The sequence below is a fragment of the Gopherus evgoodei genome, chromosome 1, assembly GCF_007399415.2.
Source record: "Gopherus evgoodei ecotype Sinaloan lineage chromosome 1, rGopEvg1_v1.p, whole genome shotgun sequence".
In the NCBI taxonomy this organism is placed as follows: Eukaryota; Metazoa; Chordata; order Testudines; family Testudinidae; genus Gopherus; species Gopherus evgoodei.
Window position 1 is genome coordinate 97041081 of NC_044322.1, and position 27919 is coordinate 97068999.

General features: G+C 41.2%; 1 protein-coding gene across 2 annotated transcripts in view; it reads left to right on the forward strand.

Annotated features, from left to right (window-relative positions):
• The first annotated feature begins 849 nt into the window (after window positions 1-849).
• Window positions 850-27919, forward strand: part of FARP1 (FERM, ARH/RhoGEF and pleckstrin domain protein 1) — a 396739-nt gene continuing 369669 nt past the window's right edge. For both annotated transcript variants that reach the window (XM_030567707.1, XM_030567716.1), the window contains exon 1: window positions 850-1071. The gene's annotated coding sequence lies outside the window, so the exon portion shown is untranslated. The remainder of the gene's footprint in view (window positions 1072-27919) is intronic.

Sequence of the window (27919 nt, forward strand, 5' to 3'; positions counted from 1 at the left end):
TTGGGGAGTCACCAGGAACTGGAGTATCTATTTTTAACAGGCTGTAGGGTTTGCTCTGCAGGATAGTTTTCCCCTGCCCCACTCCATGCAGCCGGCATTTGTTCTGCCTTAGCAACCCTCAGCCCCTCTTCTGGAGCTGGGATCTAAACTCTGGATCTCCTATCTGGAGCACCAGCCCATATATATTGGTGCCTCGACTTTTGTAGCTATTCTAGGTCAACAATCTGAAAAGGCAAATTAAAATGCTCAAACCCGCATCGATATTCTTCTAAAGGAGCTAAATATTTTCAGAGCTGGCTCTTTGACAACCAACCCCGGAGCCCTTACTCACGGAGCAACCCCTATGCCCCTCAAAAAGTGTTTTCCTTGCAGGCAGGGGATGGCTTGGAAACCTGCTTTGTTACTGGCCCTGGCCCTTCCACGCAACCGGCCTCAACTGCCACTCCAGGGCAGGGGGGCACAGAGCCAACGTTGGCACGGAGCCGAGCGCCTTTCCCACCCCCGTGGATGCCCGGGGAGGGCTGAGAGGAGACCGACACTTTGGACCCTACAGCGTCCAATTGCTCTGGAACCAGCCCGCCAATAGCAGGCGGGCGGCAAGAGGCAACTGCCCCCTCCCTGCCGCTGGGCGCTGAGCCCCGGGCTGCCGCCGCGCCAGGGGCGGAGAGGAGCGGCCGTGGCAGGCAGGGCGCGCTGCTGAACGCTGGAGGGGGCTCTCGGCCGCCTGCTCCTCCTGCCGGCGGCTCCCTCTGGCCACTTCCCCCTCCGGGAGGGGTAGCGGCAGCAGCGAGCGGCGTCCAGTTCCCGCTTCCCCCGGTACGCAGGAGGCAGCGGGGCTCCGGTCCCTCCCTTCCCCCGCGCCCAGCCCAGCCCAGCCGCCGCCCTCTCAGCGCCGAGCCAGTCAGGCGGACATGGCGCCCCTGCTTCAGCTGCCCCCCTGCTGCCCTGCCCCCGCCGCCTCCCCGCGGAGCCTTTAATGGCTCGGACCTCCGGCAGCCGAGCCCGACTCCTCCTGCGCCAGCCAGAGGGAGCCTAGCGAGCGGGAGCCGAGCAGCCCCCGCGCTGCGCACGGTGAGAGCCGCCCGGGGAACAATGGGCTGCTGGGGGTGGGGGGCGACTGCACCGAGCGGCCCCGGCGGGTGTGCGGACCGAGCGCAGCGGGGTGGGTGGAAGGAGCCGCCTCGCCCCCGCCCCCAGCCGGTGCCTGCAGCGGGGCGCTGGCCGCTGGGGAGAGACGCAGTCCCTGCGATGCGCTGGGGGCCCCGCCGGCGTGCAGTTGCTTGGCGCCGGGCTGCGGCCGGAGCAGAAGTTGGTGCCTTTTGGTTGTTCCCCGTTGCGCGGGAAGTTGCTGGTGGGAGGAGGGGACGGCTGCCCGGGGCTGTGCGTGGGTGCGAGCCCCCGTGGTTGCAGCCCCGGGATGAGGGGGCCTTTGGGGACCCCGCCCCCACCCCCTTGTCCCGGAGCGGGCGCGGAGCTGCTGCCAGCCTGGCGGGATGTGCTCAGGGATCGGGCTGAGCGGGGGCGCTCCCTGGGGGTCGGACAGACGGGGGCAGAGCCAGTCTCGCGTAGACAATTGACTGGGAGAGGGGCGCGTTCAGAGCCCCGCTCCGGGAGCAGCGCTACCCGGGTAGGGAGGTTCCCTCGGGGAACAAGGCGCTTTGGTGTCTTTATTGAAAGGCCTTCCCAAATCCTCGGTGTGATCGGCGTCACATCTGCACATCCAGCCCGAATGGCACCATTCATGGCCATGCCTGGGGCTGGAAGCGTGTGTATGTTAAAGCAGGCTTGATATTCACCCAGTATCTAGTGTAGTGCTTTAACCCTCTGGGTCCCCGCTCCCGTATGTCTTCTTGAGCAAACAAATAACAGGAGTGCGGATAAATCTCATATACTGTAAAAGGCAAAATGGTCACCTGCAGATAGCAATACAATTTGTGGTGACTTCAGCGGCCTCCTTTCCCACTAGTTCTGGAATAATTTGTAGCCAGAACTTCCTCCAGTTTCAAAATTAGAGATGCAGTTTATTTTTCTGCACTGGTTCTGAACAATGTTAATAGTGCGTTAACTGTCCAAGGAACGCTTAAGTAAAAGGAGCTCATTTCCATATGAGCAGCATTTAGTTTCTGCTGTTAGTGAAAAATTGGGGTTCTTCAAACTGTAATTCGTGGGCAATAGGGTTTCATCTTTATAATTGTTGTTTAAAAACAACAGCAAAAACTCCTAGGAGCAATGTAGTACTTGGCTGTTTTATTGCTGAACTAAAATAAATGGAATGTTTAGTGTTTTTCAATTATAGTCTCTTTACAAACCTGCCTTCAAGTAGATTAGTCCCTGAAGGGGATGAAAAGATAACTGTTTAAGGAAGGGTATCACTCAGCTGTTATATTATTATTTTTATCTTCTAGATATGCAGAGTTTTTCTCCTTGTATTCCTTCCAATTTATTTTTACAGGAGGCAGTTGATATTGGAGTTAATCCAACCAAAATAAATTCTTAGAGTACATTAAAAAAAAACCCTCAAATCTGTTTTAATAAATCTGCTGTCTGTTCTAATGAAGCTTTCTTCAATATTTCAGTATCCAGCTGAGGTGTGGAGGATACTTTGTTTTATAATTGGTCAGATTATAGAAGATCTGTTCAACTGTGCTTCTATATTGGCCATATGCCAGAATCTTGAAGTCCTCCCCAGATTGAACTAAAGTGAAGCAGGTTAGTACTTTGTGCTGACCAAGGTAGAATATTGCATGCTGGGGTTTGTGGTTTCTGTGGACTGAACCTCATTTCAAGATGTGGGTATCTGGGGACCAGGCTGTTAGGTGACCTCACTTTATTCTGCCCCCTTACCAGGGGTGAAAGTAACTTAAAGGACTTGCGGGTACTCCAGAGTCCTGCAAAGGGGGAGGGGCCTCAACTGGAAGAGGCATGGCCTCTATCAGAAGAGGTGGGGCCTTTAAATCCCAGGGCTTTTAAATCAGGATTTAAAGGGCTCGGGGATTCAGCTGAAGTTAGGAGCCCTGGGGTTTGGGCAGGGGTGAAAGTAATTTACATTTACAAGCAACCCACCTCTCTTACGTACTTCATGGATTCCTCCATTGCATGACATAGATAAGAGAAAATAAAGCTACTATTACTACTACCAGTATCATCTGTAATAAAACTTTACTATTGTAATAAGCCTGAAAAAGTGAAAACTCACTGTCACATTTTTCTCCATGTCTTCCCTCCTCTTCCAGCCAGACTGCAGACACTAGGCTCCATGCTTTCTCCCTGCCTGGCACTGAGCAGCAACTGCAGGGGTTTCCCTCTAGCTTGCAGCAGGGAGACTGGCTGAGGGAGGGAGAAGCCTGCCTCCTGCATAAGAACAGTTTAAACTCAGCTGTTCCCTGCACGGTTCAGTAACATTTGAAAGAGGATCTGCAAGCAGTTTGGACATCACAACCATGATCCTCTGCTGGGGAGGGAATGAGATAGATTTGAACTTGGAAATGGTTCCTGATTTTGATTGTGTTTTGTGTATAGTAGATCCCCTCACCCCGGGGGCAGAAAAGAACTGCCCCTGCCATGGTCACACACACCCTCCCCACCCCAACAACAACTGGGAGTGAAATTAACAAGGATACCAGAAACAGCTTCTAACCCTGGGGGCTGAACTGCGCAGGGAACAACTGAGTTTAAACTGTTCTTATGCAGGCAGCAGCAGCAGACATCTCAGCCAGTGTTCCTACTGCAAGCTAGAGCCTAGAAGAGAAACCCTGCAGGGGGGAGGAGGGGAGGAATGCAGAGCCTGGCTGGAGGAGTGGGAGGGAGGAGACAAGAAACCAGTGTGACAGTGACTTTTCCCTTTCCACCTGTTTTTATTAGCTCTGGATTTAAGTGATGGAGCCACTTACTAATACACTTGTATTTGTTGTGTGTATTAGTATTGGAGACAAGATCCCCTCATCAAGGGGGCAGACAAGGACTGCCCCTGCCATGGTCAAACACACCCTCCCCACCGCTACTGTGAGTGAAATTAACAAGGATGCCAGAAACCACTCCTAACCCCGAGGGCTGAACCACTCAGGGAACAGCTGAGTTTAAACTATTCTTATGCAAGGGGCAGGCTTCTCCCTCCTTCAGCCAGTCTCCTTTTCTTACCGGTCCTCCGTACCTGCCCATACCCACTTACTTTCACCTCTGCCACTTACCAAGTAGCAATGTCTTCTCTTGTTCTGAATGAGACATAGTTTACCTATTTTTGTCTTGTTTGTGAATTAAATTCTCAATTATTCCTTTACTGCAGGATCAGATAGTAGAACTGCATGATGGGATGTGGAAAATAGCCTTTTTAAAAAAGGTTCTGTTGATAAGTAGCAAAAGGTTCAATGGAAGTTATTAAAGAACATGTTAAAAGTACATGATTAATGTCCTAAGAGAAACAGACTCTATCTGAAAGTTTCAGCACTCTGTCCAAATATCTTTTTAGCTCCTGTCTTTCACACTTAAGTTTAATTCTTTTGATAGAAGTAAGAGATTTTTATTATCTAGTATTTTTACAAGTAACACCGAGTATTATTATAATGGAAAGAAAGTGACCCACATAAACAACAAGAGTTTGTGACTTTAAAATCACAAAAATTGGTAGGGGAATGAGGAGTAGTACTAGAAACTAATTATTTTTGAATGCCTTAATTTCAAGTTGAAAATGTCCCTTTTGAAGTTGAGATAAAGGTTACACAATGAATAACATAATTTTTTAAAACAAGCTACTAGTAACCAAGCTCTTATGACAGTTTAAATGTTCAAAGAATAGTATACCAATTAGAGATGACGGTGAACAAGATTTTTTCCTTAATAGAATAGTAGGTTTACAAAGATATTAATAAGACAGTTTTAGTGTGCCATCATAAAATTTCCCCCCAACCCTGATGTTAGGTCAGATTCATTTTACTTTACAAATAAAATCATGCTTTCATTTTAGAAATCAAGACAGTTAGCAATTCTGTATTATCTTGGGCCTGGCATTACCCAAACACAAATTTTAAGGTCAGAAATAAATCCTGATAATATGGTAGATTTAGTTCACTGAAAGGGCAAGGTTTATAGTTTTCAGGGGTTGTGAGTGTTTACCAGATTCTGACATTTAAAGTTTGTGAATGGACTATTGAATTAAGGTTGAGCCGAAGGAGAAGTTCACTTTGCTGGTGGTGAAGAAGCCATTGAGAGACTAATTACTGGTGTTTATAAAGGTCACCAGGCTCAGTCAGCTTTAAATTTGTGCAAAATGTCACTAAGTTTGGCCCACAGAAATGCAGATGGATTTGTCAGTTAGGTCAACCTCTTCATCTAATGTGTATGTGGCAGGGGTCTGCTGCATATGGGAATTTTGACCTTTGCTGTAATAAAGTCTTGCTGATTAAAGGCATAGGTGCTGGAACAACTTTTATAGTGGGGTTGCTGAAAGCAATTGAACAAAACTGTAAGCCCTGTGTATAATGGAAACCACTTCAAACCATGGGGTGCTGCTGCATCCCTAATTCCAGCACCTATGATTAAAGGTTATGAAAATGAAAACATGATATGCTTGTTTAGGGAATTTAGGAAGTAGAGTTTAAAACTAAGCATTGTCTGAAACCAGAAATGAAAAGTGTTTGTTTTTTTAGACTGAAAAATGGGCTTTGGGAAGAGAAAAACATCTGCCTTGTGTAATAGCTAACTACAATGTGGTCCTAGATAAAGGGCCTGATTTTTCAGAGGTGCCGTCTCTGCTTTTATTGACTTCATTTGGAGCTGTGGTTGCTCAAGCTTGTGAAAACGAGTGTCTGTGAATCCTATAAAATAAAATCAGTGTTGTCTATAGATAACTATGATATATAGAATGGAATGAACCAAACAAAACCCTTGAGTTTTGAAATCTAAAACAAATGTATATTTTGGATAGATTTTTGCACAGTTTGTATTTGCTGATTTATTATATCACTGGTCTTGAGGAATAGTTGTGAGGTGAAATGATTTAGTATAACTATACAAAAATGGATAGGAACTTTAATGAGTTCATTCTCATTTTTCATCCATATATTCTCTTGAGTTTGCTTTGAGGCCAGAATAAATGTGTGCAGATTGTGGGGCACTGAAATTACCATAATGAAAGTACTAAGAGCAAAGGATATACCCATGTTTCTAATGTCTTGTTTTATTTTTTAAATTGCCCTTTCAGGCTCGTGCTCTCATTGGCTGATAGACTTTAAGGTCAGAAGGAACCATTATGGTCTTCTGGTCTGACCTCCTGCACAATGCAGGCCACAGAATCTCACCTATCCACTCCTGTGACAAACTCCTAACCTATGTCTGAGTTACTGAAGTCCTCAAATCATGGTTTAAGGACTTCAAAGTGCAGAGAATCCTCTAGCAAACGACTCGTGCCCCACGCTGCAGAGGAAGGCAAAAAACCTCCATGGCCTCTGCCAATCTGCCCTGGAGGAAAATTCCTTCCTGACCCCAAATATGGCAATCAGCTAAACCCTGAGCATGTGGGCAAGATTCACCAGCCAGACACCCAAGAAAGAAATTCTCTGTAGTAACTCAAATTTGTAGAAGTCAAAACGAAATGTTGCACAATCCCGTGGTGAGCTTTTTCAGAATGAACGGATAGCTTGTGATAGACTCCCAATAACACTTCTTCAGTCACAAGGTATTAATTACTATAGAAATCTTGCAGCAGATTTGTCATTTGAGCCTCGTCATTAACGAATAAGCCTTGTTGGCATTCAGACTGTTTTAATTTGAGATATTATTCACAGTCTACAAATGCTAGAAATGATACCATGATTTACAAAACCCAGTCTGTCTACTCTGTGATCTACGAACAGGAGAAGACATAGTCATCGCTGTGTTGCATGACCGTCTCATAAACAAACTAGGGAAATACAACCTAGATGGAACTACTATATGGTGGGTGCATAATTGATTGGAAAATAGTTCCCAGAGAGTAGTTATCCGTGGCTCACAGTCATGCTGGAAGGGCATAATGAGTGAGGTCCTGCCCGGATCTGTTCTGAGTCCAGTTCTGTTCAATATCTTCATCAATGATTTAGGGCTGGTCTACACTAGGGGAGGGGATCGATCTAAGATACTTCGACTTCAGCTATGTTATTCACGTAGCTGAAATTGCGTATCTTAGATCGATTTACCTACCATCCTCACGGCGCGGGATCGGTGTTCGCAGCTCCCCCTGTCGACTCCGCTACCGCCATTCGCATTGGTGGAGTTCCGGAGTCGACAGGAGTGCTTTTGGGGATCGATATATCGCATTTAGATGAGACGCGATATATCGATCCCCGAGAAATCGATTGCTACCTGCCGATACAGCGAGTAGTGAAGATGTAGCCTTAGGTAATGGCATACAGAGTACACTTATAAAGTTTGTGGATGATACCAAGCTGGGAGGGGTTGCAGGTGCTTTGGAGGATAGGATTAAAATCCAAAATGATCTGAACTAACTGGAGAAATGGTCTGAAGTAAATAGGATGAAATTCAATAAGGACAAATGCAAAGTACTCCACTTAGGAAGGAACACTCAGTTGCACACATACAAAATGGGCAGTGACTGCCTGGGAAGGAGTACTGCAGAAAGGGATCTGGGGGTCATAGTGGATCACAAGCTAAATATGAGTCAACAGTGTAATGCTGTTGCAAAAAAAAAAAAAAAGGCAAACATCATTCTGGGATGTATTAGCAAGATTATTGTAAGTAAGACACGAGAAGTAATAAATCCGCTCTACTCTGTGCTGATTAGGCCTCCACTGGAATATTGTGTCCAGTTCTGGGTGCCACATTTCAGGGAAGATGTGGACAAATTGGAGAATGTCCAGAGAAGAGCAACAAAAATGATTAAAGGTCTAGAAAACATAATCTGTGAGGGAAGATTGAAAAAAATGGGTTTGGTTAGTCTGGAGAAGAGCAAACTGAGAGGGGACATAAGTTTTCAAATACGTAAAAGGTTGTTACAAGGAGGGAGAAAAATTGTTTTTCTTAACCTCTGAGGATAGGACAAGAAGCAATGGGCTTAAATTGCAGGAAAGGCGGTTTAGGTTGGACATCAGGGAAAAACTTCCTAACTGTCAGAGCGGTTCAGTGCTGGAATAAATTGCCTAGGGAGGTTGTGGAATCTCCATCATTGGGGATTTTTAAGAGCAGGTTGGACAAACACCTGTCAGGGATGGTCTCGGTAATACTTAGTCCTTCCTGCCTTTAGTGCAGGGGACTGGACTAGATGACCTCTCAAGGTCCCTTCCAGTTCTGTGATTCTGTGGCCTTTAGGAGTTTACATCCTGAATTATGTAGGTGTACCCTGTTTGTTTTGCACAAAGTATAAGTGAAAAAATATTGTTTAATAGCATTTTAAATCTGAAAACCAAACGACAGTGTACTGATAATTAACTTAATTAATCCCAAAACATTATATAGAAAAGAAACAAATAGCATGAGTTAGTATGTCAGGGTTTCAATGTAAAATTAAATGAATGGAAAATGCCATCTGCTAATGATTTACCGTATTCCATTCTGTGGAGAGTCTAAATCGGAAACGGTGTAAAAAAGAAGAGTGATAAGAATATTGAACAGAATTTTCCATAATGCAGTGGTTTCCTTTACACTTTCCTTTTAAACAAAAGGAAAATATGACACCTAGGCTCCAATTTGCCCTCCTCCCTCCCCCCCCCAAAAAAAAGTTTGTCCATGTTGTCAAGAAGGAGAAAAAACTGAAAAGCTCTGTTTAGATGGTTCTTCATAGTTTCCTGTCCCCTCTCTCTCATATAGTCGCCTTATACCAGTTTGTGCAGTTACTTCTTAATTAAATTGTTGGATAGTGGGGTTTGGCAATTGCAAGCATAGACCTCAAGCTTGCAAAGTGTAGCATTTTGGTGTACAGATGGTTGTGTTTGGAGCTCCGGTGAAACCAGCAGGCTCTAGAGGTTTCAGAGTGGTAGCTGTGTTAGTCTGTATCAGCAAAAAGAATGAGGAGTTCTTGTGACACCTTGGAGACTAACAAATTTCTTTGGGCATAAGCTTTGTGGTCTAAAACCCTCTTCATGAGATGCATGCAGTGGAAAATACAGTAAGAAGATGTATATACACAGAGTATGAAAAAAAAATAGGTGTTGTCATACCAGTTATAACAAGACTAATCAATAAGGTGGGCTGTTATCAGTAGTAGGAAAAAAACTTTTGTAGTGATAATTAGGATGGACCATTTCCAACAGTTGACAAGAAGGTGTGAGTAACAGTAGGGTAAAAAATTAGCATGGGGCAATAGCTTTACTTTGTGTTATGACCCATCCACTTCTAGTCTTCATTCAAGCCTAATTTAATGATGTCCAGTTTGCAAATTAATTCCAATTCAGCAGTTTCTCGTTGCAGTCTGTTTTTTGATGTTTTTTTGTTGGAGTATTGTGACTTTTAGGTCTGTAAATTGAGTGACCAGGGAGGTTGAATAGTTCTCCGACTGGTTTTTAAATGTTATAATTCTTGAAGTCTGATTTGTGTCCATTTATTCTTTTGCGTAGAGACTGTTCGGTTTGGCTAATGTACATGGCAGAGGGGCGTTGCTGGCACATGATGGCATATATTACATTGGTAGAGGTGCAGGTGAACGAGCCTCTGATAGTGTGGCTGATGTGATTAGGTCCTGTGATGGTGTCCTTGTGAATATGTGGACAGAGTTGGCAACGTGCTTTGTTACAGGGATAGGTTCCTGGGTTAGTGTTTTTGTTGTGTGGCGTGTGGTTGCTGGTGAGTATTTGCTTCAGGTTGGGGGGCTATCTGTAAGTGACGACTGGCCTGTCTCCGAAGATCTGTGAGAGTGAGGGATCATCCTTCAGAATAGGTTGTAGATCCTTGATGATGTGCTGGAGAGGTTTTAGTTGGGGGCTGAAGGTGACGGCTAGTGGCATTCTGTTACTTTCTTTGTTGGGCCTGTCCTGGAGTAGGTGACTTCTGGGTATTCTGGCTCTGTCAATCTGTTTCTTCACTTCAGGAGATGGATATTATAGTTTTAAGAACGCTTGATAGCAATCTTGTAGCTGTTTGTCTCTCTCCGAGGGATTGGAGCAAATGTGCTTGTATCTTAGAGCTTGGCTATAGACAGTGGATCGTGTGATGTGGTCTGGGTGAAAACTGGAGGCATATAGGTAAGTACAGCGGTCGGTAGGTTTCCGGTATAAGGTGGTGTTTATGTGATCATTGCTTATTAGCACTGTAGTGTCCAGGAAGTGGATCTCTTGTGTGGGCTGGTCCAGGCTGAGGTTAATGGTGGGATGGAAATTGTTGAAATCATGGTGGAATTACTCAAGAGCTTCTTTTCCATGGGTCCAGTTGATGAAGATGTCATCAGTGTAGTGCAAGTAGAGTAGGGGCGTTAGGGGACGAGAGCTGAGGAAGTGTTGTTCTAAGTCGGCCATAAAAATGTTGGCATACTGTGGGGCCATGTGGGTACCCATAGCAGTGCCGCTGACTTGAGGGTATACATTGTTGTGGGTGAAGACCAAAGTCACAAAGTTCAGCCACTAGGTTTGCTGTGACATTATCAGGGAGACTGCTCCTGACGGCTTGTAGTCTATCTTCGTGTGGAACGTTGATGTAGAGGGCTTCTACATCCATGGTGGCCGGGATGGTGTCTTCTGGAAGATCACCAATGGATTGTAGTTTCCTCAGGACGTCAGTGATTTCTCGAAAATAGCTAGGAGTGCTGGTAATGCTCCATGATGCAGGGCCTTAGTAGTAGTTCTTTGGTCTTAGTTTGAAGCTTGAAAATAGTATATAAAAGTTTGTAATTTTGTGGCCTGAAAATTGGTCTCTTGTGATGCCTACAATAAGGGAATCAATAATATTTCTTTAATATATAAATAATACATATTAACATAATCACTGGAATATATACATAGCAGAGCTAACTATATGATTGTGTTGCTATAATTTTAATCTTCCTGCATTCCAGTGTCTCTACAGTTTAATGGTGTTCACTTGTGTGTTTGTACACAATATTTATTGTAAATGTTTTAGGGCTGGGGGCATCTTCATGTTCTTTGTGAAATATCTAGTATAATATTGAATGCTGTGAAAGATAATTAATACTGAAAACTGAACATAAAAGGGAGGATCTGAAAAATGTTTATCTGCTAAATAGTGGAAGGGGAACATTAAATATCCTATTTCTTGAACCAAGCAGAGAATATCCTGAAAATGCCTCAATAGCAACTTTAAGAACAAAGGGACAAAGCAGGTGGGCTGCTAGCCTAATGGAAGAAAATAGTCAAGTGATTCTGCTATTTAAAAAAAAAAGAAAGGCATTGCAAGAGAGCACTACTCACTTTTCTGCATTTATTAATGCATTTGAATTGAGAAATAAGTCACCAGCGGAACAATACCTAAAAAGAATCTATTTGATCAAAACTTGAGAGGTGGTAATGTGGTTATTCAGGAAAGGCTTGGGGCTGTAAAATTTCACTTCCAAACTAATTTTTCTTTCTAAGAAGAAACTGAACTCAGTACTAACAAAGGCTTGCCACAAGAGGAAGCCCTACCAAAGGCCTTGTTGACATTAAGGAATTTTGCACCCAATGCCATTACAGGGTTAAATACAGTGATGTAACTACACTTGTACTAATTTCCTTACTGGAAACAAGGCCAATGACAGAAGCCAAACTAAGAAAAGACAATGCATTGTATGTAATTCCTGCTTTAATTTGGAGAGCATGAATATATGATAAGGCAGTAGACAAAAGACCCAGGAATGTTTCTACCTGCAGTGAGACACCAGGTGTCAAACTGGTTTTGGAGAAACAACCAGCAGCTGATACTTGATGGTTTTCCACTTGGAAAAACAAATACAATAAAGCTATTCCAATCTCTATGAATGCAGAGAAAATATATGGTGGAGTAGTGAGGTTATACCTTACCTAATTGTTTGCTAAGGTATGGACTACCTGTGCGTTTTAAACAGTGGATATAAATAGTTTACCAGAATCATATGGGAGGGGTGTGGGTATGAAAAAGAGGTCAGAATCACACCCCCTCTTATTCTGCAAGTGAGGCAGAGATACTTTGTCTTGTTCCTTCAGTTTAGAGCAAAAAAGGAGAATTTGGACATGTGTAATCCCTGGTAAGTGCATGTTATGGGTCACCTTATGTGCTGACAGGGGGAATATAATATAGTTCATGCTTTTACCTCTGGAGGGCTCTGATTCAAACCCCAGTGTGTCTGCCAAGAGATCAGCCATCACCCGTTCATGCTAAGGGCTTGAAACCAAACACAGCATTGCTCTTAATCAGACAGGGTTTGATTCAGTGCCCTTTGCTGTCAGTGGAAAGTTTCCTGTTGCCTTCAGTGAGCTGTATCAGTCCATACATTCTAGAATTGTCCTTTCTTCTGCTGTAAAAAGTGAGCTATTTGGGACTACACCTCTCTTTAAAGTAATCCCTAGACAATTTAATGTCAGGAGACTAGAATAGTGACCAAATGGGAAAAAATAAAGAAGAGTAATTCAAGTGGGCAAAGAAATGAGTGAGATGATTGAACAAACAATTAATAGAAGAAAATATTAGGACTATGTTTTCATTCTACTGTCATATAAAAATAGCTGGGAGAGCTGCACACCTCTTGATCTCTAGGCTAGGGGCGATATCTGCAAGAATTTGTCTTTTCTGCTAGGATGTTCTTAGTCTTAGTGTATAACAATTCCTGTCCTTCAAGTAAACTTGGAGGATATTCAGAGATATCACAAGAAATTCATATGCTGAGAAAACTCCCTTAGAAACAACACACACAATTTTTCTCTACAGCTCTTTTTATTAAAAAAAAAAAAAAAAAAAAAGTTCCATACACTTCAATACTGTTGGCCCTTAGAAATCAGAATTACAGCTTTAGATGTGGGCCATGAAAAAGAAAAATCTGGGTAGAAAACTCATAAACATATTTAAGGAAATCTTTTAGGGAATCAAATGTGATTTAAAAAAAAAAAAATCCTCCCAATCCCAAACAACTATGTGCCAGGCTCACAGTACAAATGAAGGAGACAGTAAATTTTAAAATACGTGATCTGAATACAAGTCTTGCTTAGTGAGGGAAGTGTGATTTGCCACCGCTAATGCTGGTGAATTGGAGAAGTTGGAGGGGGGAAAAAGTCAAAAGAATAATTCTGTCCTTTACAAGTAAAATTAGATTTAGCTTAATGAAGCTAATACCTGAAGAATTAATTAGAGCTCATATAATAAAAAGACACTCAGAGGATACTTGAAAATCTATAAGGACTTGCTGAGAATATTCAAGGAGGGGATTAAGAGTTTCTACTTTGTGTTTTCCCTTAGTAGAATATAGAAATATGGGACTGGAAGAGACTTTGATAGGTCATCTAATCCAACCCCCTGCACTGAGGCAGGACCAAGTATACCTGAATTAAAGTAAATGTTGTGACCTGTGTGGCAACTTTCCTGCAATATCCTAGACAAACCTTAGTGAATTAAGTTTAAGTATTTTAGGAGCTTATTGTATTAAAATGCAAATGTTTATGGGTTATTGTGGGATTGTATGTAACTTGTCTAGGAGAGTTGACCTAATGTAAACCTTGAAGTGTTGTGGGTTTCAAAGGACTATTTGAGATAGTGGGTTGAGATGAGAATGAACTTTTAAAGTTAAATTGATTTCCAAGGAGATCTTTGGGAACAGGGGTATGCATGTGTCTACACCGGTTATGCAAGAATTCAGCCTTTTGAAGCTTTTCCCTGACAAAGGCACCTTTTTTCTGCGGAGAGCAGGTTTAAAAAAACATACTTTATAAAGAAGGGACTCTCAGATTTATATGAGTTCTTGCTCTGAGCCTAAGGAGTGATGAACTGGTAATCAAAGGAAAACCCCTGGGGTGGGGTTTGAAGGACTGCTCACGGGCCAGAGCCCTTGTTGGGGTTAATCTCTGGTAAGCTTATTAGCATGTGTGTAGCTTCATTGATTGTTCTAAATATATTTGCTCTGTAATGCTTTTACCCTAAGATTCAATGTGCTTTCTGAGAAAAAGCTGGCTGGTAACTTTAAATGTGGCAATTTCATTGTTTACTGTCTCAAAGGGGAAAGTAAAGCAGGCCTGCTTAGGCACTATGACTTCGCTGGGGAATTCACAGTCTGGGCAGCCAGCTATGCAGCCTGGAAATACCCGGGGAAGGAGGGAGAGACACACATCTGTGCCCAAGAGAGGTGATGGCTGAGGAGCTGGGAGCCTAAAGTGGGTACCCTTGAGGGGGAACTGTGGAGGGGAAATACAGGTGCAGTCGTCACATGAACTGTGACATATGTATCCTAGTTTATTTTTGAATACTTGCTTTCTTGTGCTGTCCCATGCAATTAAATAATTATTTGGCTCTACTTGGAAATTGTTACAGACAGGGATTTGGAGCAGTCAAATTTTTGAATTGCTACGCTCCAGCTCTGGGCAAAAATCTGCTGGTCCGCACTCCAGTTCTGGGCTCTGCTCCAAAGTCCTGGTTACAGGTAGGGCTGTCAAGCAATTAAAAAATTAATGGCGATTAATCATGTTGTTAAACAATAATAGAATACTATTTATTTAAATATTTTTGGATGTTTTCTACATTTTCAAATATTGATTTTAATTACAATACAGAATACAAAATATATAGTGCTCACTTTATATTTTTGATTATAAATATTTGCACTGCAAAAAACCAAAATAAATAGTATTTTTCAGTTCCCCCGTTACATGTACTGTAGTGCAATCTTTTACATTTTGAACTTAAAAATGTAGAATTATGTACAAAAAGCCTGCGTTCAAAAATAAAACAATGTAAAACTTTAGAGCCTGCAAGTCCACTCAGTCCTACTTCTTGTTCAGCCAATCGCTCAGACAAATAAGTTTGTTTACATTTGCAGGAGATAATACTGCCTGCTTCTTGTTTACAGTGTCCCCTGAAAGTGACAACTAGCATTCGTATGGCACTGTTGTAGCCTGCATTACAAGATATTTACATGCCAGATGCTCTAAAGATTCATATGCCCCTTCATGCTTCAACCACCATTCCAGAGGACATACATCCATGCTGGTGACAAGTTCTGCTCGATAACAATTCAGAACAGTGCGGACCAATGCATTTTCATCATCTGAATCAGATGCCACCAGCAGAAGATTGATTTTCTTTTTTGATAGTTTGGGTTCTGTAGTTTCCACATTGAAATGTTGTTCTTTTAAGACCTCTGAAAGCATTCTCCACACTTTGTCCCCCTCAGATTTTTTGGAAGCCACTTCAGATTCTTAAACCTTGGATCGAGTGCTGTATCTATCCTTTGAAATCTCACATCGGTACCACCTTTGCGTTTTGTCAAATCTGCAGTGAAAGTCATCTTAAAACGAACATGTGCTGGGTCATGATCCAAGACTGCTATAACATGAAATATATGGCAGAATGCAGGTAAAACACAGAGCAGGAGATGTGCAGTTGTTCCCCAAGGAGTTCAGTCACAAATTTAATTAAAGCATTATTTTTTTAGCGAGCATTATCAGCATGGAAGCATGTCCTCTGGAATGGTGGCAGAAACATGAAGAGGCATACAAATGTTTAGCATATCTGGCACGTAAATACCTTGCAATGCTGTCTACAAAAGTCCCATGTGAATGCCTATTCTCACTTTCTGGTGACATTGTAAATAAGAAGCGGGCGGCATTATCTCCCATAAATGTAAACAAACTTGTTTGTCTTAGCCCTTGGCTGAACAAGAAGTAGGACTGAGTGGACTTGTAGGCTCTAAAGCTTTACACTGTGTTTTTTTTATAAAAAAACCCCTACATTTGTAAGTTGCACTTTCTCAATAAAGAGAGTGCATTACAGTACTTGTATGATGTGAATTGAAAAATACTGTTTCTTTATCACTTTTACAGTGCAAATATTTGTAATAAATAATATAAAGCGAGCAGTGTATACTTTGTATTCTGTGTTGTAATTAAAATCAATATATTTGAAAATGTAGAAGAACATCCAAAAATATTTAATACATTTCAACTGGAATTCTGTTTCAACAGTGCGATCAAAACTACAATTAATTTTTGAGTTAATCGCATGAGTTAACTGTGATTAATCGACAGCCCTAGTTACAGGACATGAAATGCCTGAGAGTTTGGTTATATGATACTAACTAGAAAAAACTCTCAACTTCGTCTCCCTCCATTCCCCTATGTTTCTTGTTTGTGCATGAGAGAAAATGATGTAGTTATTTATAATTAGATGTAATTTGATCATTAGTTAAAACACACTAAGGGCGAACATCATTTGTTGAAGACAAATCCTGGAGTAGCTGTGTTTCTGAAGTAGACTTCAGAGCTAAACTTAATAAGAACCTGTCAGAAAGAGAAACTAGTTTGGTCACTTTTGAATGAGTTTAAGACAAGTTTCACAACTTTCTTGGTTTTCCTCCAGTAAAGCATGACCCTTTTTCTGTGAGGTTTAAAGCTTAGAGGACACAATAATAACTCAGATCATCTGGAAGTAATTGCAACTAGATCATCAACATAGTTTTGTTTAATTTACAGTGTTTATTTAGTCTTTTCATGTTGGGGAAGTTTAATCAAATTCTTCATGCTCTTGGAGACTTGAGAGAGGAATAGCAATAGTTTGGGCTTATTGTATTGAGGATTATACTTTATTGTATATGTAGTTTCTGGGTTCATGGTGGAATCATCATAGTACTCTATGGGTCATTCAGAATATTTCCTCTTTAAAAACAGGTCGTGTGCACAAGAGTTCACTTTTTAGCCTGTTGCTTTCAGTACTGCTAAACTCTGTTCTGCATCAGTGTACTAATACATTAGAAGAAAGGAGTTCTATATTTAAATTAGTCACATAATGAAAGGGATTTGAAATGAATCCTTTTCTGAATGTTAATTCAGTGGAACTATTTTGTTGGTGACGCATCTGTGGAGTTTTAAAATGTGCAAAATAGCCTATGAAGGCTGCTTGGTAATCTTTTTTTTTTCACCTGGATTTGTTTAAGCTGTTTTTCTGTTTTAGGTGTACTGAGGACATTACACAGCTCATCCTTGTGGGCTGGATTAATAGTGCCTGATGGCTGTATGTGCCCGAATGGCTATAATCCTTAAATCAACATATCAACCATGTGTGCTGTGGGGGAGCTTAATGGAGCTTTCCCTAGGGAATAAGAATTGACAGTTGCAAATGAAAAGCAAAAATGAAATCTTGACCTTTTGAATATTTTGAAACTGTATGGGGATTACCCAGTATACAATTATCTTGCAACTAAAGTAACAGGAATCCATTTGTGTTTCTTCACCCTTCCTCCCTCTCTCTAGAATTTGCAGAAGTTTATTTTTTGATTGACTCCCCCACAGCTGACCGTTTTTGTTTTTTTGGGGGTCTGGGAAGTGGGAAGAGTGTGATATAAGCTAAGGATCTACTTACAATAAAAATCAAAGCTTACCTGCACACGCTGAGTGCTTTTGTTTATAGTTCTGGGAGGCAGCCATTATACATTCTTAATTTTATGGTGCTTGATGAGCAAAAGGAAATCGAACAATGCAGTTCTTATTAAGAGACCTAAACTTCAGAAAATATAATTAATCACCATATCTACATGAGTAAAAGGATTTTTAATTTTTCTTACTAAAGTAGTGTGAGCCAAGAACTATAAAGAACATGAAATGGTTCAGAGCTTGAGAGTCATTAACAGAGATCAGGAGTTCTGATGATATGACACGTTCTGCCTTCACGAGTTCTCATGTCATTAGAATTATTTGATATTGCCTAACTTGGTTAGTCATGTAGTAAGTTTTTCTTTCTTGAAGTGCAGTAGAATCTCGGAGTTAGTTACAAACACCAGTGTTACAAACTGATCAGTTAGTCACACACATTGTTTGGAACTGGAAGTAAGGAGGCAGCAGCAGAGACACCCCCCCCCCGCCCCAAAAAGGGGGGGGCAGCATTTTTCTTCTGAATAGTAAAGTTTCAAAACTGTAAAGTCAATTTTCAGTTGTAAACTTTTGAAAGAATAACTATAACGTTTTGTTCAGTGTTATGAACAACTTCCGTTCCTGAGGTGTTTGTAACTCTGAGGTTCTACTGTGTATGTATATTGATTTGGAAACCAACATACATTTTCTTTCTAATGTTGTTGCGGTCTTTGGCACGTTTCTACAGTATTTATCCATAGTACCTACTTTTAACACTTTTTTTATTGAAGAGATTAATTTGATGGAAGCAGCTTCAATTTGTTTATTTTTTGTTGGGTTTTAGTAATTTTATAGTGAAAAGCTTTTGCTATTTTAGAAACGCGCAGTTGGCTGTCAGTTTTTGTTTTTAACAAATGTTAACACTGGAAGAGTATTGTTAGAACCTAACATTTTGATTCTCCAGCTTTCTCACACCTAAAAGTGGTGAAGGGTTGAAAATCCAGGAGGGATATCAAGGGTTTGGATGTCTACGTAAAATTAAATTCCATTTTTTAAATATAATTTAGATGTTTGTGTTTTGAGCATCAGGGCTCAAGCTGTATGTTTGTCCTGTATGTGATTTAGAAGGATATAAAATAGCAAACTCAATATTGCATAGTAATCTTTTTGGTTTTGTTGAAGCTTTTTTCTTTTCGCTTATTCTGGAGTACTGCATGGTTTAAAAAATCCTGCTGTGAATATCACAGAATTCCAGATTCAAATTATGTATTATATTCCTTGTAGGAAGTATCTTTCAGGATATTACCAAACACTTTTTGATCATACAGAAGAATTATTCTACCAGATAAGTCTCCTGTCTTCCAATAAAGAGTTTGATGGTGTCCTGGCCTCCTTCTGTCACTCCCTTTGCATTAAAGGGAGCCCCTCTGGATGGTTTTTCACAGATATTTGAGGCAATGTGTTCTGTTACTCTAACAGAAAGGATAGTAGTTTAGATATTAATGAAGGTAGCTGGAAGTGTGGAAACTGTCTGTTATTTAGGGGATTGCCCTCACAAGCAAACAAAGAGTGTTCTGGTAGCCAAGGCAAAAGAGACCATATATTGGCTTGAAAAGCAGTGGAGCAGCATATTGTGGAAGGCAAAAGATATGCGGGGACACTACATGGCTATCCACTGCAGCTAAAGAAGCCTCCAGCTGTAACAGCCTTTGATGCCACCAGGCTAAGCTTCAGCAGCCGAGAGAATGGGATTGTCCCAGTGCAACAACTCTCCCATTTTAATCAACCTCACGCACACGTCATTCATGCACATCTCTTTTCAAAAGTCCTGTGATGATGGGAGAGCAGCAAAGCGACAGATGAAGATGATTACTGGCAGTCATCGCCACAAGCCTGCACACAGATGTCCTAGGACATTGGTCCTCCATCCCTGACCCAAGGAAGCTTGGCAATACCTCAGGTGATTGAGAAGCCCTTTTTAGGATTGCACTGCTCTCCCTTTGTAAAGGAAGAGGCTAGAAAAGGTGCCTCAAACATTGCCTGTCCAAATTAAATCCTGCCAGTTCACTGCAGGTGGCGGATCATCCTGAATGTGGTCGAAAACCAAAGATAACTAAAAAAGCACTCAAGATTGCTGCTTGGAACAGGACTATGATAGACAAAGATGATACTTCTCAATTTGAAGGAAGAACAGCTTTCCTTTCAAAAGAGCTAGCCCGGTTTGACATTGCAGCATTCAGTGAAACTAGATTGCAGACAAGGGTTTTATTAAAGAATCGGCTGGGGTTACACCACCTTTTGGAAGGGAAAAAAACATATGAAGCTAGAATCCATGGAATGGGAATTGCCATCAAGACCAAACTCTTGCAATGTCTTGAAGATGTTCCAGTAGGCATTAACGAAAGACTCATGAAACTCCAGTTGCCACTAAATAAGTCGCCATTTGCTACCATCATCAATGCATATGTACCCACCTTAATAAGCCCTCGTGATGTTAAGGAACAGTTCTACTCTGATCTCAACTCTGTCACTTTGTGGTGTTGACTTGATGAGAAACTAATCATCCTAGGAGATTTCAGTGTAAGAGTAGGTAAAGATAACTGGCAAGGTGTCACTGGTAAAAATGGCATGGGGAAAAATGAATGAAAATGTTCTCCTACTCTTAAGCAAGTGTGTAGAACATAGCCTTCAATTACAAATACCATCTTCAGACAGGCAGAAATATATAAAACTACATGGATGCACCCGATCCAAACAATGGCATCTAATAGATTACATTATTGTCCGACAATGTGACATAAGGGATGTCAGGATCAACAGAGCCATGAGCAGAATGTTGAACAGATCATAAAATGATTAGGTCAATACTGAATCTATACATTGTACCCATACCCCTGAAACACCCCAAAACAGTCAATGTCCCCTGATATTGCTAACCTAAACCATGCATCCTATTGAGACAAGCTACAAAGTGCACAAGAAACCAGCTTTGGTTCTAATCCTATCTCATGGGTGGAATTCAGAGAGACAGTACAAAAAATTGCAACTGACATCCTTGGATGGAAGAAACAGGCTCACTGTGACTGGTTTGATGAAAATGATGAGGAAATCACAGTACGCTTGAAAGAAAAAATAACACTTTCAAAATCTGGCAAAATGATACTTGGTCTACCCCAAAGAGAGACAGTCAAACATCTGCAAAGCGAAGCACAAAGACAGCTATGCTTAATACAAGATAAATGGTGGGAGAAGGTAGCAGAAGACTCTCTCTCAAATGTATGCGTAAACAAATGAAACTGAGTTCTTTGATTTCTTGACACTAGTCTATGGATCTTAAAGGGGGGGGGCACAGGTTCGCTCATGCTGGCTGATGGCAGGAAAGTCATCAAAGACAAACATGGCATGGAACAGAGATGGGTTGAACATTTCAGCCAACTACTGAACAGGCCATCCTCAATTGAGACAAGTGCTATTAATCAGATGCCTCAAAAGCCTATTCAGCACCACTTGTACTCACTACCCTCACTTGAAGAAATAGAAAAGGCAATCAGTATGATGAGCTCAGGAAAGTTCTCGGGTAGAGATGGAATACCAGCAGAAATGTATAAATCTGCAGGTCTGAAGGTGGTAACAATACTCCAGAAGATCCTTACTGACATCTGGGACAACAAAGAAATGCCACAGGACTTCAAAGATACCATAATTATTCCTTTATTTAAAAAAAGGGCAGGAGAATGATCTGAGATAACTACTGTGGGATATCTCTTTTCCAGCAACAGATAGGAATCTTTGCTCATGTCCTCCTGAACCGAGTGATTTCATCTGTCTCTGAAGTCAATCTACCTGAGACTCAGTGCAGATTCAGACCTGGTCGTAGCACTATAGACATGATTTTCAGTAGGAGGCAAATATAAGAAAAGCGTATCTAACAAAAATGGATCTGTTCAGTGTCTTCATTGATCTGACAAAAACATTTGATACAGTCAACGGAGAAGGATTATGGATGATCCTCAGCAAACTTGGTCAGGTACTTTTTAATGGAGATCTCACTGACACTTTTTTCTCATTTCAAATGGACTCAAACATGGCTGTGTCCTTGCCCCTGTACTATTCAGTCTCTTCTTCACCCAAGTTCTCAACCGTGTTACAAACAGACTTAACAGAGGCATATACGTCAGATACAGACACCACGGCTCAATCTTATAAAGCCTAAAGCAAAAACAAAAGTAACAGAACTACTACTAGTAAGAGAAGCACTCTTTGTGGATGATTGTGCCCTCCTAGCACACACACAAGGAGATCTCCAGTGCATCATAGATCGTTTTGCTGAAACATGAACATTTGTTTGGCCTCACAGTCAGCCTGGAGAAAACCGTGGTGTTGCATCAATCCATCTTCACCACTCTATGCCATATCCCCTGACATATCCATTAGTGGAATCCACGTAAAGCAAGTTGACAGTTTTACCTGTCGCAGCAGCAACATCTCCAATGATTGATCTCTTGACAAAGATCACAAACAGGATACAGAAAGCTTCTCAGTCATTAGGAAAGCTAGTTAACAAAGTCCTGAAATCCCACAACATACCCCTCTCAACAAAAATAAAACTTTACATGCTTTTGTGCTCACGTCTCTCCTCTACGGTTGTGTGACCTGGACACCATACACATGGCATATCAAACAGCTAGAGGCCTTCCACATGCGGTCTCCGTGAGCCATTATGGGGCTCCACTGGCAGGACAAAATTACCAACCTGGAGGTTCTCTAAAAGTCAAATGCCACAAGCATCAAGGCCATGCTGACAAAAGCCCAACTACACTGCTTTGGACACATCATTAGGATGCCTGAATATCGACTCCTCAGAAAAATGTTCTATGGAGTATTGGCATAAGAACATCGGAATCAAGACTACCCCAGAAAGTGCTACAAGGACAGCATCAAGACAGCATAGGAATTGGTGCAGTAAAACTAGATGATCTCGAAGGCCGCATTAAATAGATCAGCATGGCAACACACAACACTCAAAGCTTTCCAAGCCTTTGAAGAGGACTGAAATAATTGATTTGATAGCTCCAAGGGAAAAGCATCATACTACTGATAAAGCTACCGAGATGCTCACCAATGACTTTGTCTGCCCAATCTGCTTGTGAGCATGCACGTCACACTTTGAACCTCAGTCACTCTAGAATCCACAAAAAGAGAGAGCACGAAAACAACATCATCGAAGTGATGGACTACATATACCATATTAATGAGGGTCTTATCTTTAATTAGGGCAGAAACTAATGTATTGTGAGGCTGCAGGTTTGTCATGATCTGCAAAAAAACTAATGGATAGCATGATTTTCTGCTGTGCATCCAGCTGCCTTCCTCAGCTTCCCTAGGCAGCCTGTCATCCTCAAGAACCCACCCATTTACCCATCATTTCTAGGTACCCTTCAGCACTGACCCATCTGTCCCAGCTATAGCTGCCATGTTTTGCACAGCTCCATGTCCCTACCTTCCCACCACTGCTTGGGATAGGGTAGGTGACAAGAAGCATAGGTTTCTAAGTATAACCAGGTTATCTGCAAATATGCAAATTAGCTGATTAAATTGTCAAAAATGTCAAGTGTAGAATGGCGCAAAACTTGGCACCTGTGTCCAAACAGTGCACACACAGATTATCTCTAAAGTTACATATACAACAGAATAAACAAGGTATACATTGACCTCCTGAGGTCCCTTCCAAACCTGATATGCTATGATTAGTAGGCTTTTGGTGCATGGTTTACTGACACGTAGCAGCTGCAGCTGAATGGGTGCTTTGCCATGGGTTAGAGCTATTGGTGTATGACTGAGTTTAAAAGGATGTTTTTTAAAAAAGAAACGATTTCAAGGTTTTATACAACATTTTTCATTATGAACTTTTTCATAGTATGAGAAAATATGAGGGAAAAGATAAAACAAGACGACTTGAATGGAACTATTCATGTGGGTAAAGAAACTGTCATAAGTGTTTGCAGAATCAGGACACAAACAAAACGCATTCACTGTCCTGAAACGTTTAGTCTAGATGAAATTAGAATATAAAGGCCAATTAAAATTCAGGGTTTAATTTCATTGGTTTCATGGAATAATTACAGTATGAAATATTTCTGACGTTTTGCATTCCTTGCTCAAATCTATTTTCGACAGAACTTAAATGAAAAAAGCGTGGTGTGTTTTCTTAATTCTTCACCTTTGTAGGAAAGATTTCATATGCAGACATTGTTCTAGTCTCTCTTGTCCCACTGTCCTTGATCATCCCCCTTTTTTCTTTGCCCTCCTTTTGTCTCTCATGATGTGCTTTTCCCCCCTCTTTTTAACATTTACTGTACTTTTCATTGTGTGAGAGGAAAATTGGCCTGTTTGTGTGCAATTTCCGCACCCAACTTCAAGTAGCAGCTCCCTTTTTCAGTGGCTTCTGCATCAACTTCCCTTTTCCAAATCAGTTCCTGAAGCAGGGGTGTTGCTTAGCAATGCTTAGATACTGGTACTGCTTGCAGGATATATGTGCTGTAACTATGGTGGGGCTGAAGTCTGTTTGATACAGAGGAAAAATCCTCTCTTCTGAGCATTAGCATTCTACCTGAATATATTTCTATTTAGCATTCTACCTGAATATGTTTCTGAATGACAGTTCTATAGACTATCTGGACAATCTTATAGATATGTTTATGCATATTTGTGGGTAGCGCATAATTACCCTCAACATTTGTTTGGTCTTTAAAGATCTATGTATTTAATATAACTAACTGTCCTTGTGCAAAGTTCTTAGAAAGGTATGTTTCTTTCCCCCCTCCTCTACATTACAAATGTAGCTGTTCTGGAAGGAAAGCCTGAGTAGAGACACGCCGCCTGAGCTTTACAGGATCCTCTTTGATCCTAAAGAGCTACATAGGCTGGCAGTAAATCTATCATGGATGGCAGAAGATTTAAAATCAGGATGTATTTGATATCATCAGCAATGTGAGAAGGTGAAGTGAGTTTCCTTGGACCAAATTCAAAGATGTAAGTATCAATTGTTAGTTTTAAAATATCCCACAAAATGAAATGGAAATTCTTTGATATTTAATAGAATGTTGTAAATTATCAGCTGTAGACAGATATTTTGAACCTATCCAAATGGCAAAAATAAAGATTTGAAGTATGTTGCTTGAAGGATCAGTCATTAATTTTATGAAATATGCTTTCCTTAGCTTTGGTCAAAAACAAAGCAGAAAGTATACTCAAGGAAGCAGTGGACATTAACAGTATATCTTACCTTGTCTCTCTAAGAAGCTCTAGATAAGAGTCTACGGGTATATCAAATATATCTTAAAATTTAGTGAATCTTTTAATTTGTGTTTTCTCTGTCTGCATATAACATTTAATAGGTTTTATAAATAAGTAACCAAAACTCTGTATTTTTCTTCAGAGGTGTGATCTTCTAAGGAGACTGAGGAGTGTTTTTATGTTTAAAAGTGGTTCTGGAATTATGGCATCTTTTTAATAAATACTCATCACAAATATAGTAAAATGTTAATGAAACATTGCATTTGCTTGTCCAAGGTTCTGTGTAATTACTAAGTATTACCAATTGTGTTAGTTTTTAGGTTACCAATTGTGTTAGTTTTTAGGTTTTGTGTGTTTGTTTTTAATGAGACCATACACTTCCTAATATGGACAGGTCCACCCCTTTTCAAGAAATCCATCTCTATGTTGGCATGCTTGTTCATTCCCATTGAATGCCAAATGGTGGATTATTTTTTTTGGTAAGGCAATTGAGAAGATGGTTTCTATTCAATGCTAGGTACATTTGGACACCAATGACTTCCTAGAGTAGATTTGTTCTCTGGCCATCCTTGAACGTTGCTTATCAGGAGACATAAATAGAACTGTGCAAATAATGGATTTTTTCCAATTCACTAACAATCTCCCCCCTTCCCCCCCAAAACAAATTAAGTCAAACAATGTTTTTTCATTTTTGAGCATTTAAAGTTCTTCATAAAACCTGAGGAAAACTTGTAATGAAAAGTTGATTTGAACCAAAGAACAAAATATTTCATTTTGACTTCTAGAATTTTATTTTTCTACGGAAACAATTTGGTGAAACATTTTGGTGTCTCTGAATCTTTCTTTGTTTATTTTTTGAGTGGGAAGGGGGGCTGAAAAATTCTGCCCAAAATAAATATTTCATCCAGCTCTAGGCAAAAATCTCTTGCTGGCCTTTAGATCAGGGTCAGTTGATAACTTTGGTCAGCTATTTTGACTATAGTTGCTGGTTTGGTAGATATGAGATACTGATGTGCTGAACAACCTTCCGGTGGTACCAATCATGACTCTCAGATAAGACGTGTCAATTGGTACACAATTGTACATCACCCTGTACAAGGAAATAGAACTGACCTTTCTGAGGAATTTATACCATGGTAATGACCCTGGTATAGAGTGCATTATGTAGCCTAATAAAGACAAAAGGAAGGAACCAGCTTTATAACCTAGTTGGGATCTCCTTTTTGTTTGTTTATTCTTTTGGGTTGGTGGTTGGTGTGTTGTTGCGAGATTGGTCAAAGAAACTTGTTTTAAATTTTAATTTGAATGAGGCAAGATTCAGGGTGATTCCTAATACAGCTGGGGAGCGACTTTCACAGTTGCAGCCTGGTTGCCAAGAAAGCCCTGTCTCCCGCTCAGATGTCTCTTAAACTTGAGCAACAGTACAAGTGGAATGTAGCTGTGTGATGGTAAAATCTTACAGTGAGATGATTCCTTAGGTAGCTTGGGTCAGTCCCATGGAGAGCTTTGGAGATAAAAACCAAAACCTTGAACTTGACTCTCCATTTAATGGGGAAATAACATACAGAGCAGAGCACCCCTTAGCAAAACTGTAACTGAATAAGGGTGGCTGTTTTCATTCATAGGTACAGTGTAGTGCAAAGATCCTGCTTTTAGAAGTCCCAAATACATTATGGATCACTATGACCAAGTCAAAGAATCAAACAGAATGTGAAATCTTTTTGACCTTATCCATCTCCCTCTCCTTCCCATACCCTTGAGTATCTAGTAGCAGACAGGAGCGTGGAAGAACCCCAGACCGAAAACTCCTTGATGATCATAGGGCAGACATCTTTGAAGGAGGTTCACAATATGGTAAGGGTATGTTCTTCTTGGACTTTCTGGCCTCTCCAGCTTCATCACGATTTTGCCTGGGTCTGCCTCACCTATCTTCTGTCGAGTTCTCCATCCAGGGAATTTTATGTATTAGTTGCAAAGGCGGCATAGGTTCAACTGACAGAGATATATAGGCTCTGTTGTCTCTTGATCTACCCTAGCACATTCTCATAAATCTTAAATGACATGAGGGGGAAGATATATCCTTATGGAACTCCACAGATGAGAACTCGGGAGGCAGTGGAGCTGTTGCGCATCTGATTACAGTCTGAGAGAAAAGGAGCTACCCTGGTGTTTTCCTGCTGCATCTCTAGGGCAGGATGGGAGGATTTCATGAACAGCATCCATTGTTGCAGCGAGATCCAGCAATGTCAGAATGAAGATATGGTCCTGTCTGTGGCCAGGAGAGGATTATCCTTGAGTGCATGTTGGTTGTGCTGACATGTGGAGTGTCTCTCTCCTGTGTGCTTACCTGACTGTGAGAGATGCAGGGTACTGGCAGTAGTTATGTTGAGTAGTAGACTTTTCTCAGCTTGCTTAGAAAGGGGAGGCTAAACACTGGGAGGCAGTTAATGAGTTATGTTGAGTACTGGATGGACTATTGCTGGCTTTAGGGTGGGTGGTAAATTTTTTCTTTTTTCCCCTCTTCAAAAGAGGTGTTGACTACTTCTGTTAATAGGATCCCCAGATGCGCTTAGATCTCTCTCACCAGACAGGAAGGGCAGTGATTGGAATCAGAGGTGGTGGCTTAGATTTCCTGCATTGCTTTCTGTTGAATAAATGGGCCAAAATCAGAGGGGAGGCTATTGTGTTACAGGGCCTGTGTTCAGTGTGCAGTTCCTGACGTTCTCTGGGTGTATGTTATTTTCCTAGTGCAGCAGCTTGATAGTTTCTCACAGCAAAAGGTGATGGGTTATGGAGTACTGTAGAGATGATCTGGGTTGACCAGGCAATTTGCAAACTGGCAAAGTTCTGGGGGTGTGATTTAGCAGCTACTAGGACAAATGAGGAGTGAGCTCTGCTAGCCTCTTTCATGACAAAGTCCTAGACTCCTCAAACTTCCTTATGCTGGTTTGCTTGTATGTTTTGTTACTGATGCCAGAGTTTCTTACCTTCCCTCTGCTGCTTTTGCAGTCAGAGAAACATGAGTAACTTTTGGGTGGATGTAGGGGCAGAGGTAGAGAAATGCTTTGGCATTAGTTAGTGGATGGCTGTAGTGTATCATGATTTCTTCTATTCTTTGGCTTGTTCATTGATGAGAGAATAATTTGGAATTTGATTCTATCCATGAACTTTTAGTGGGTGAGTTAAGA